The sequence below is a fragment of the Macaca fascicularis genome, chromosome 6 (assembly GCF_037993035.2).
Source record: "Macaca fascicularis isolate 582-1 chromosome 6, T2T-MFA8v1.1".
In the NCBI taxonomy this organism is placed as follows: domain Eukaryota; kingdom Metazoa; phylum Chordata; class Mammalia; order Primates; family Cercopithecidae; genus Macaca; species Macaca fascicularis.
Window position 1 is genome coordinate 86887246 of NC_088380.1, and position 11925 is coordinate 86899170.

At 40.6% G+C, this 11925-nt stretch overlaps 1 pseudogene; it reads left to right on the top strand.

The window, feature by feature from the left end:
- Positions 1–1642: 1642 nt before the first annotated feature.
- Positions 1643–8604, top strand: LOC102119114 (hsc70-interacting protein-like; annotated as a pseudogene).
- Positions 8605–11925: the final 3321 nt, after the last annotated feature.

Consider the following 11925-nt stretch of genomic DNA (forward strand, 5'->3'; position numbering starts at 1 on the left):
CCACCTACTGAATGTGAAGAGCACATAGTTAACCTAGCTTTACATATGAAAGGATGGAGTTTATTGTTTCCCATAGGAAATGGAAAGTTCTGCTATAATCCTTTCTCAATTCCTAGTGACGTTCTCTACTTTTCCTTTAAGCTTATGGAATTTTACATTGAAAATTTTTCTTTGCTTTGTTGGTTTCCCTTTTCTTCTTCTCTGAATTCTAAATTGTAGCATTCTCTATAAACAATAACCCTAATATTGTCTTTCATCTATAAAACACTAACCAGTCTCTTTCAAAGGGTGTGTATTACTAAAGAATCAGGCATGTGGACTTCTAGTTCCAAAATGGTGGCACAGAAGCAAGCTGGCTTCACTGTCCCCAACAGAAACCAAGAAAAAATATACAGTGCTGGGATTATCACTAGCATATCCCAGAACTCAAACATGAGAATGAAACACTTCCTGTGGTCACAGAGAAGTATAAAAAAACAAACAAAACTCTGAGTAGATGGTAAGAGAATCAGACTTCTACACCAGTGATGTCCCTCCCAACATTTTGCCCAGCATCAAATGCACATAAAATTTCCTCTCAGCTCACGATTTCTACACTGGAAAAAGTGAGATTGAAGTGGACAGAAAACTTCCCCTCCAGTTTGGTGTCCCTAGCAGGTGACCTGTCCTCATCTTACTCCACAAGAACCCTAATGAGTGCCTGACGGGAGAAATATCCCTGAGACCAAGCAAAGACCAAGGAGGGAGGTGGGACTACTGTCACCAGTCTTGGAAACTATGCTCTGGAACTCAGTCAAAGGAGACACCAAATGGGAGTGGCTGTCCTGCAGCATCATGCTGTAGAGGATGCATTCCACATGACCCCTGTGCAGGAATCCCTAGCCAGCCTTCCCACACTACCAAAATACCCCATTTGCGACAATCCTCACTGGGGAAGAGCAACGCTCTGACTGTTTATAGAGCTATTATAAACCCAGGCTTAAAGTACCACCTACAGTCAAAAAAAGAGGTAGTGATCTAGCAGTAAAGAATCTCTAAGCAGGGCCGGTGGCTCATGCCTGGAATCCCAGCACTTTGGGAGGCCGAGGTGGGTGGATCACCTGAGGTCAGGAGTTTGAGACCAGCCTGACCAAACACGGTGAAACCCTGTCTCTAAAAAAGATACAAAAAAATTAGCTGGGTGTGGTGGTGGGCGCATGTAATCCCAGCTACCCCTGAGGCTGAGGCAGGAGAATCGCTTGAACCCGGGAGGCAGAGGTTGCAGTGAGCCTCGATCGTACCACTGCACTCCAGCCTGGGCAAAAAGAGTGAGACTCCATCTAATAAAAACCAAAAAAAGCCAAGCAGAAAAGACTGGAATAAATAATCCTTCAATGCAAAGACATTAGACCTATATCCACAAGGGAAAAATGCCATCTCTAAATGGACGAAACAAGGAACCAGTGACTGACCCTAACAAGATGGCAGTATGTGACCTCTCTGACCAAGAATTCAAAATACCAGTTTTATTCTGTGTAATCTCCAAGATAACATAGAAATGCAATTCATAAATTTATCAGAGTCTTCTGTGTGGTAACACCAAGCCACGCCTGGGCCTGGAACTGAGTTGCAGCCCTTCAGCTTCGCCCACCACCTCCCAACCATGGACCCCCGCAAAGTGAAAGAGCTTTGGGCCTTTGTGAAAATGTGTAAGCAGGATCTGAACGTTCTGCACACTAAGGAAATGCGCTTCCTGAGGGAGTGGGTGGAGAGCATGGGGGGTAAAGTAGCATCTGCTACTCAGAAAGCTAAATGAGAAGAAAATACCAAGGGGAAAAAAAAAAAAACTGATAGTAAGAAGGTGGAGGAAGACTTAAAGGCAGATGAACCATTGTTAGAAAGAGATAATCAGTGCTGTGAAGAAAAGTCAGCATGGAGACAAATGATGTCTCAGTAAGGCCATCTTTACTTTCTGCAGAAAGGGTGCTCAGTTGCAAATGGAACAACAGCGAGAGCACAACTGGACAAGGGAGGGGAAGAGGTTCTTATTCCTGATGCATGTGGCCCCTGCTGCTGTGTTGTCCCCCTATTGGCTAGGGTTAGACTGTAGAGGCTAAACTTATGCTGATTGGCTAATTTAAAGAGAATGACGGCGGTGAGTGATTTGGCGGGAAAAATGGTTATGGAATGAGTCAGGGTGGAGGATGAGTCAGGGCAGAGTAGGTAATCAGAATGAGGCAGGGTGTAGCAGGTAATCAGAATGAGTCAGAGTGGAGCAGGTGATTGAAAAAGGTTGCTTTATGAGGAAGTTAAGTTTAAAAGTAGAAGGCAAAGAACTGAACATACTGACATATTGATTATTTGAAGAGAAATTTAGAACTCATATCTAACATTCCCTCCTCTTGCATTTTCCTTACAGCTCTTTCTCTTCAAACTTCTTTAACATGCCTTGGCTTAGTTGTTCTGCTTGATTTTCCAAAAGAAGAAGCTTCTCTGGATAACATGGAGGACAGTTAAGGGAGGTTCTAGTTAAGTGCCATTTTTATGAGCCTCTGTACCAACCCACAGATGCATGGTATGACAGCACCTGACAACAATAAGTAAACCCATTACAGCTGTGAGGGAAGTAAGAATTGAGCCCATTATTCTTTTCCATTTAACAAACCACTTTTCTAGCCATCTTATAAAGGGGTCATTTACCCCTGAGTTGTTGGCTAACTTATTGGACAGAGCAGTCAGACCTTGCAATGCCTTTGTTATACTTTCATCAGGGCAGTGTTGTCTGGGATGAAGGTGCAACACTGAGTTTTAATTATGACACAAACTCCTCCTTTTTCTGCTAGTATCATGTCTAAGGTTATCTTATTTTTCCCAAACCATCTGGCTAGTAGCCCCTAATTATTCAGCTATTCCTTTAACAGATCGCTGTTGGTTGTAATAGATGTAGTTTATCCAAGTTACATTTTATTGTCACCCACCAAAATATTGACTCAAATCCTGCAGCTATTTGATTTTGGGCTTTAAATTGATCTGGTATTCTCCATGGGACTCTGTGTCTAAATAGACATGAGAGTAAAACGACACATAAGGGGCTTCTTTTGCTTTACAATGTCTTATTTTTCCTTTCTCTGGTTGATGAAATGCCAGGGTGAAAGGGATAGCCAACTGGACTAAAGCATAAGTCCCACTTCAGTTGCTCAGCAGAGTGTTCAGTAAAGGTCCACCATACTACTACTGCACATCCACTCAGGGATGAATAAGGGCTGACTGACTGGTAAGCTTTTGAAAATTTTTAAGCTCACTGTATCCCTTCAGGTCTCCAAGGAACACTAAGTTTCCTCCCTGTCGTGAGAGACATGAAGTGAATTTAGTGTTGGGAGATGGTAGCTGCATGGCTCTCAAGAGCTTACCTGCAGGGTGTTGAAATTCAGGATATAGCAGAGAGAGCTTGGCACAACTTGTTACCCCAGGCTGTAGAATCCTAGAAAAGAGCTACCATGCAGCCCATGCTCAGTCAACTGGAACACCGCCCTAGTGGAAAGGGGACAATCTGGGCCTCTGGCCTGCCGTGCACACAAGCATAACAATTGCCTTTGTTTAACGTGTAGACAGAATATTTAATCCATTTTAACCAGGCATTTACATCTTTATAACCTGTTTCAATGGCTATGGTTTGCCTTAAGTCTCTTATTTCTACTACTGAGACCTTGCTTTTGTCATTTGGCATGAGGCAACTCATAGTTTGATTTCATAGGTTTGGGAAAGGGGCAGCTGTAGGACGTGGAGGAGGGAGAATAAAGCACACCTTAAAGAAGCCTATAGGATCCTTTCCAGTGACTTCTGCTCCTAAACCATAGAAGCGCTCTAAAGTGGGGTTAGAGTTGCTAGTGGTAGGAATAGTAATGGATATAAGCACTGACTAAGGAAAGGAAGGGAAAAGATAGATGGAGTAAGTTTTCTTTAGCTTTAATTTGGTAGAGGTTGGTCCAGGAACAAAGACCCATGATTCTGATGATAATGACACTTGCTTGACTCAGGTGTGATGTGTCCATCCCTTTCCGCTGTACAAACAGTAGTCTCAATGGTTAACAGCTCAATGTAGGGTCCTTCCCAGGCTGGCTCAAGTTTCCCTTCTCTCCACCCTTTGATGAGAACGTCATCCCCAGGCCGATGCTGCTGTATTGGAAACTCCAAAAGCGGTGCCTGTCCTGAAAGACCTCTTGTTTTAAGGGAAGAGAATGTGGAGGATAAACCAAATAAATAATTTCTAAGAAACTGATCTTTTGTTTTAAATGTGGGGACATCAGCAGTGGACTTTATAGTCCTTGGTGCCTTCTTGCTGAGAAATTTTCTTTAGCACCTATTTTTATTAGTTTTTAGACCAAAGAAAGCCAAACACCATTTTATATTTAACAATGCTTCCTGTATGATTTTATACCAGATGAACTAAATTTCACCTTTATATTAGTGTGCTATTAATGTTAAACTTAATTTTAATAAAATCTTGTAGACATATTTATCCAATTTTAATGTCTGACCATAAGGTAAGATTTTTATAGACTGTTTTTAACCTTTTACAATTTTTGTTAAAGAGCAGGTTAGTGCTTTAAGAAAAACCTGTTGTGCTTTTATTTTAATGTCCGGTTCACAGACAAACTGGATGATACCTCTAACTTCAGCCAATATGTTTACACACAGAATTTCCTTTACAATTAACATTTCAAAACTTGCCTAAACCTATAAAACAAATTTTTTTGACCTTTCAATGTAGGTAAAAATCCACATTCTTATGCCTCCTTATAATCCTTTTACCCAAAATATATTTTACTTTCTTTACACATCTTGCACATAAACTGTTTCTTCAATAGTTTTACATTCAGGAGGCCTAATTACTTTTAAATTACACAACATTTCTTGTGTAAATTCCCTTTTATAACTTTTTTCCATGACTTTCACAGACAGTTCTTTGACGTGCCTCAACTTTCTGACTTGTTGCAAACATCCCTTTCTTTAAACAACCAGTTAATTTATTTTAGGACATGAATTTACCATATAATATTGTTTTTACATAAATTCTCTCCCATGTTTTGTTTTCAAAGATGATAACCATTCGTTTCCAAAGTGAACTTCCTTCATGTCTATGGACTAGACTGACTTAGGCCACAAAATTAGAAGTTAGGATAATACATGTTACACTGTTAATTTTTAGCAAACTTTACCTCTGTTGAAAACTTTTTAAGTTTGGAATTTCAATTATTCTTTGCTATTAATAAGACTTCATTCAGTCCATATTAACTTAGAATTGGTATAGATGGCTCCTTCCTGATTCCGTAAGTACTTTAAGGCTTGGGTGAGTGCAAAGAGTCCCCACATTTCAGCAGACCAATTATTAGGCAATTTTCCTAATTCTGCTTCTACAAGAGTTTCCTTATCACTTACTGAACACCCATTGCGTCTTTTTCCCTGAATTAGCTGGGAGGAAACATGTCCTGTCCTGAAGGGAGTTCCTCCTAGGTCTGGTTGGACTTTTGTATGGCAATCAATTAAGATTTAGATCCCCTGTTAGGAAGCCCACTGGGTTAAGGGAATTTTCAGTGGTTAATGTTAAATCATCTTTTTCTAACAGAATAGCCTCATACTTTAAGGTTCTTGAGTCAGTGTGCTACATTTTATTTATTTATTTTTTTTACTTTTTGACTTAGGGTAGTTCTGATCTGATGAGGTGTGCTCACAATGAGGTTTCCCCTAAAAGTTATTTTTCTGCTTTCTTCTGTTAGCAAAGCAGTTGCCGCTACAGATTAAATGCATTTGAGCAATCTGCAGGTTACTGGGTTAAGGATTTTTGATTAGGAAAGGCTACGGGTTGTCAGTGGCCTCAGTGCTTTCAGGCTACGCCCTTATTTACACTAACAACAAGGTGATATTGGAGTGTTATAGGGTCAAGGAGAAGACCTTCAATGATCAATTATAGGTTTTTAATTTACCCTGGCACTTAAAGGAATAGGGTACACTGTTTTCTCTTTACTACTTCTCTTTTTCTCTCTCTGACTCTCTTTGACTCCTTCTTTGTCTCTTTTTCTCTCTCTTTGCCTCTCTCTCTCTCTCTCTCTCTGACTCTGTCTCTTTCTCTGTTTCTCTTTCTCTCTAACTTCCTCTCCAAGTTTCTCTTTCCTCTCTGCTGGTCTTTCCCTGCCTCTGCCAGCCACTTCTGCTGTTCTCCCCTCTCCTTCCCCTTCCCCTAGGGGAGGGACCAGCAGTAGTGCAGCTACTCTTTCTTTCCCCCAAGAAGAAAGGAAAGGGGAGTGCTGAGTATTTTTCTTACTACCAGAGGTTTGTGTAAGATTCAACCCCCTGAAATTTGCGGAAGGCTCAACCACTCAAACCAGTGATGTCTTGTCTTGCCTGTCCTGGAAGGTTCAACCCCTCAAACCAGGGATGTCCTGCCTTGCTGCCCTGGAAGGTTGACCTGTTTCCTCCCTTTCCCCCTCTGAAGGTCCCTTGCACACTTCCTACTCATGTTGTCCTCTCAGACTGCTCCCCTAAGGAAGAATTAGACCCCTGTTAGCATTGGCATGCCAGTATAAATCCCACAGCAGGATCCACCCTAAGCCATATGAGGTAGCTACAGAACCATAGAGAGAATCCACTTACTCCAGCAGTAGGACTTGTCACCATCCACATGAACACCACCATAAGTAGGGTTGTTTGTGATCATTCACGCACACTCACATTTAGTCCTCCAGAATTTGACCACCAAGGAGGTACTTTACTGGCTCCCTTGGTCTGTGGCTTCATCTGTGGCTCCCTCGGTCTCCTTCCTTGGTCTGTGCACAGTCGCTGCTGCAGTATGTGAGGATCCTTTACCCTAGGTTGCTAGCCAGTTTCTTTCCACATTGCTGAGAGTCCTGGTTTATTCATCACACTGGGTGGGTCTCGGTTCCTCACTCCTGAGACAGCCAAGAACAAGGCGGTGGGGCACGCCTTCTCATGAGCGAAGACCGGAGACTGCCCCCAGAGGAGAATGTAATCCTGGACGAGCCCCCAAAATTGCTATAACTAGATAATCAGTGCTGCAAAGAAAAGTCAGCATGGAGACAAATGATCTCTTAGCAAGGCCATCATTACTTTCTGCAGAAAAGGTGCTCAGTCACAGATGAAACAATAGTGAGAGCACACCTGGGCAAGGAAAAGGAAGGGGTTCTTATTCCTGATGCACATGGCCCCTGCTGCTGTGTCGTTCCCCTATTGGCTAGGGTTAGACCACACAGGTTAAACTAATTCCGATTGACTAAGTTAAAGAGAGTGACAGGGTGAATGGGTTGGCGGGAAAATGGTTATGGAATAAGTCAGGGCGGAGGAGAATAGGATGGAGCAGGTAATCAGAATGAGTTAGGGTGGAGCAGGTAATTGGAATGAGTCAGGATGGGGCAGGTGCTCAGAATGACTCAGAGTGGGGCAGGTGATCAGAATGAGTTAAGGCAGAGCAGGTAATCGGAATGAGTCAGGGTGGAGCAGGTAAACAGAATGAGTCAGGGTGGGGCAGGTGATCGGAATGAGTCAGGGTGGAGCAGGTAATCCGAATGAGTCAGGGTGGGGCAGGTGATCAGAATGAGTCAGGGTGGCTCAGGTAATTGGAATGAGTCAGAGTGGAGCAGGTGATCAGAAAAGGCTGCTTTATGCGGAAGTTAAGTTTAAAAGTAGAAGGCAAAGAATTGAACATACTGATATATCGATTCTTTGAAGAGAAATTTAGAACTCATATCTAATACCATCAAGTGAGGAAAGTGATCTAGTAATTGACAATGAAGGTGTGATTGAACCAGACACTGATGCCCCTCAAGAAATGGGAGATGTAGCAGAGGAGATGATGGATTAAGCAAATGATAAGAAGGTGGCTGCTATTGAAGTCCTAAATGATGGTGAACTGCAGAAAGCCATTGACTCATTCACAGATGCCATCAAGCTGAATCCTCACTTGGTCATTCTGTATGCCAAGAGGGCAAGTTCTTTGTCAAATTACAGGAGCCAAATGCTGCTATCTGAGACTGTGACAGAGCCATTGAAACAAATCCTGATTCAGCTCAGCCTTACAAATGGTGAGGGAAAGCACACCGACTTCTAGGCCCCTGGGAAGAAGAAGCCCATGATCTTGCCCTTGCCTGTAAACTGGATTATGATGAAGATGCTAGTGCAATGCTGAAAGAAGTTCAACCTAGGGCACAGAAAACTGCAGAACATCAGAGAAAGTATGAGCGATAATGTGAAGGGTGAGAGATCAAAGAAACAATAGAAAGAGTTAAGAAGGCTCAAGAAGAGCATGAGAGAGCCCAGAGGGAAGAAGAAGCCAGACGACAGTCAGGAGCTCAGTATGGCTCTTTTCCAGGTGGCTTTCCTGGGGCAATGCCTGGTAATTTTCTCTGAGGAATATCTGGAATGGCCAGAATGCCTGGACTCAATGAAATTATTAGTGATTCAGAGGTTCTTGCAGCCATGCAGGATCCAGAAGTTATGGTGGCCTTCCAGGATGTAGCTCAGAACCCAGCAAATATGTCACAATTCCAGAGAAACTCAAAGGTTATGAATCTTATCAGTAAATTATCAGCCAAATTTGGAGGTCAAGCATAATGCCCTTCTGATGAATAAAGCCCTTGCTGGAGGAAAAGCAACCTAGATCACCTTGTGGATGTCACAATAATACAAACCAGCGTATCTCTGACCTTCTCATAAAGAGAGCTGGGGTGCTTTGAAGATAATCCCTACCCCTCTTCCCCAAATGTAGCTGAAGCATTTTACAGTGGTTTGCCATTAGGGTATTCATCCAAATAATGTTTTCCTACTAGGAATTACAAACTTTAAACAATTTTTAAACCTTAAAAATATTTAAAACAAATTTAAAGGGTCTGTTAATTCTTATTTTTTTTAACTAATGATTTTGGATTTTTTTAAAAATTATTGGGCAGGGAAGACATTTACATGTGGAAGATTATTGCTCTAATTTGAGTAAAATAAAAGTTTATCGGGGTGAGGCAAACATAACTCATTTGAGGATAAAGTTTGTGTTGGATATGTGGTTCCTGAAGCATTTTGACTTGTCTTTTTAAATGCTTTATCTTTTTCTTTAAAGAAGTATTTTAATAAAACTAATTGGGACCATCAGCATTTCAGTAGGACGTGGTAGGGACTGGAAGTACTTGGCAGGGCAGTAGCAATCTTGTTGTGTTTTATATAACATGCATCCTTGGGCAGGTTGCTCTTAAATCTTACACTGTGGTGAAGGGATGAATTTTTTGTAATGCTGCAGTAAAGTTGGAGTACTTATTCTGTTCTTGCCCAGTAGATCTAATAAATATTTCATATTCCACGTAGGGGAAATAGGGGAGTACTTTTCTTTTTATATTTCTATGCTTAAAATTCTCTTTCCTAGTCAAAAAATGCTCAACTCTGTGTCTGCTTTCTGCTTGATACATTTTTCTCTATTACTTTTCTTGGGCTAAAGACAGGCTTTTTCTACCAGCATCATCACTGCTATCATCATTAACAGCAAAATTATACAGTCCTATTTAATGCTGAATTTAATTTAATATGTAATACATACGCTAATTGTAAGGTAATACCCAAAACAACTATAAAAACAACTATAGTTTCTTACTTGGCCATGAGAATGCTTATTTAAGTTTTAGACTTCAACTCTGACAAAATTTTGTTATATCAAAAGACACTGGAAAGAGGGATTCCCTTTGGTGTTTGGTCTTCTACTTAGAAAGTAACTATTGCAGTAAGAGTTTATCTTGTAGTATTCATCTTTGTATTTTGAAGATAATAAGGTTTGAATTAAATTGATATACACAGAGGGGAACCAATTTTTTTGATCCAATGTGAATTATAAATGAGATAATCCACATTCATTGTGGAGTTGTTGAGACTATGAAAGATTCATTGTCTTTGTATTCAGCTCTTCCTTAAATAGTGTAACTATACCCCTACTTCTGCTTGCTTTCTTTCCCTCCCCTCCAATGATAAAGAAAATGATAAATAGAAAAATAAATTTATCAGAGACATTTAACAAGGAGATTGAAATAACTGACAAAAAATCAAACAGAAATCTTGGAACTGAGAAATATATTTGCTGAACTAAAAATTCATTAAAGGCCCTCAATAGCAGAATGGATCAAGCAGAGGAAAGATTCATTGAGCCCAAAGACAGGCTATTTGAGAATACACAGGGGAGAAAAGAGAATGATAAGCAAAAAAAGATCACCTGCAAGATACAGATAATTACCTCAAAATAGCAAATTTAAGAATTATTAGTGTTCAAGTGGGAGATGAGCAAGAACAAAGGGTAGCAAACTTATTCAAAGAAATAACAGAAAATGTTCTAAAACATGAGAAAGATATAAATATCCAGGTACAGGAAAGTCAGAAAACACTAAACAGATTTGACCCAAATAAGACTACTCCAAAGCATGCAATAATCAAACTCTCAAAGGTCAAAGATAGAGAGAGGATCCTAAAAGCAGTAAGAGAAAATATGCAAATAGCAAAGGAAGTACAATTCATCTGGCAACAAACTTCTCAATGTAAACTGCACATGCCAGGAGGGAGTAGAATGACATTGTCCAAGTGCTGAAAGAAAAACCTGCCATCAAAGAATACTACATGCAGCAGCCATCCCTTCAAATATGAAAGACAGATAAGGTCTTTCCCAGACAAATAAAAGCTGAGAAAATTCACCACCTTCAGACTCATAAGAAATGCTTAAAGGGAGTTTTTCATGCAGGAAAAAGAAAGAAAGAAAGAAAAACAACTAACATGAAAAAAAAAAAAAGCATTTGAAGATATAAACCCCACTGATAAAAGGACACAGACAAACACAGAATACTTAAATACTGTAATTGCAGTGTACAATCCACTCTTAATTCTAGTACGAAGCCCAAAAGACAAATCTAGCAAAATAATAATAGCTACAGAAGTCTGTCAAGAGGTAGGTAATATAAAAAAGGTAGACTAAGAAAAGTAAAAGTCAAAATTTAGGGGAGATGGAGTTAAAGTATAGAACTTTCTTCTTTTTTTTTTCTTTTTATCTATTCTTTTATCTATTTGCCTGTAATCCCAGCACTTTGGCAGGCTGAGGCAGGCAGGTCACAAGGTCAGGGGTTCGAGACTAGCTTGGCCAACATGGTGAAACCCTGTCTCTACTAAAAATACAAAAATTAGCTGGGAATGGTGGCAGGCACCTGTAATTCCAGCTACTTGGGAGGCTGAGGCAGGAGAATCGCTTGAACCTGGGAGGCAGAGGCTGCAGTGAGCTGAGATCGCACCACTGCACTCCAGCCTGGGCAACAAGAGTGAAACTCCATCTCAGAAAAAAAAAAAAAGATAAATTGTCATCTCCTTAAAATAACTTACTATATCTATAAGATATTTATTGTAAGCCTAATGGTAACTACAATGCAAGAACCTACAATAGATTTACTAAAAATAAAAGCAATGAATTAAAGCATAATACCAGAGAAAATCACTTAGCTACAAAGAAAGACAGTGAAGAAGGAAGAGACAAGCTATAAAACAACCAGAAAAATAAGCAACTAAATGACACAGTAAGTCCTACTTATCATGAATAGCACTGAATATAAATGGACTCAATTTTTCAATTAAAAATCATAGAGTGGGCCATGCACAGTGACTCGTGCCTGTAATCCCAGCACTTTGGGAGACCGAGGAGGCAGATCATGAGGTCAGGAGATCGAGACCATCCTGGCTAACACAGTGAAACCCCATCTCCACTAAAAATACAAAAAATTAGCCAGGCGTGGTAGCGGGCACCTGTAGTCCCAGTTTCTCAGGATGCTGAGGCAGAAGAATGGCATGAACCCAGGAGGCAGAGCTTGCAGTGAGCCAAGATCATGCCACTGCACTCCAACCTGGGTGACAGAGAGAGACTCCATC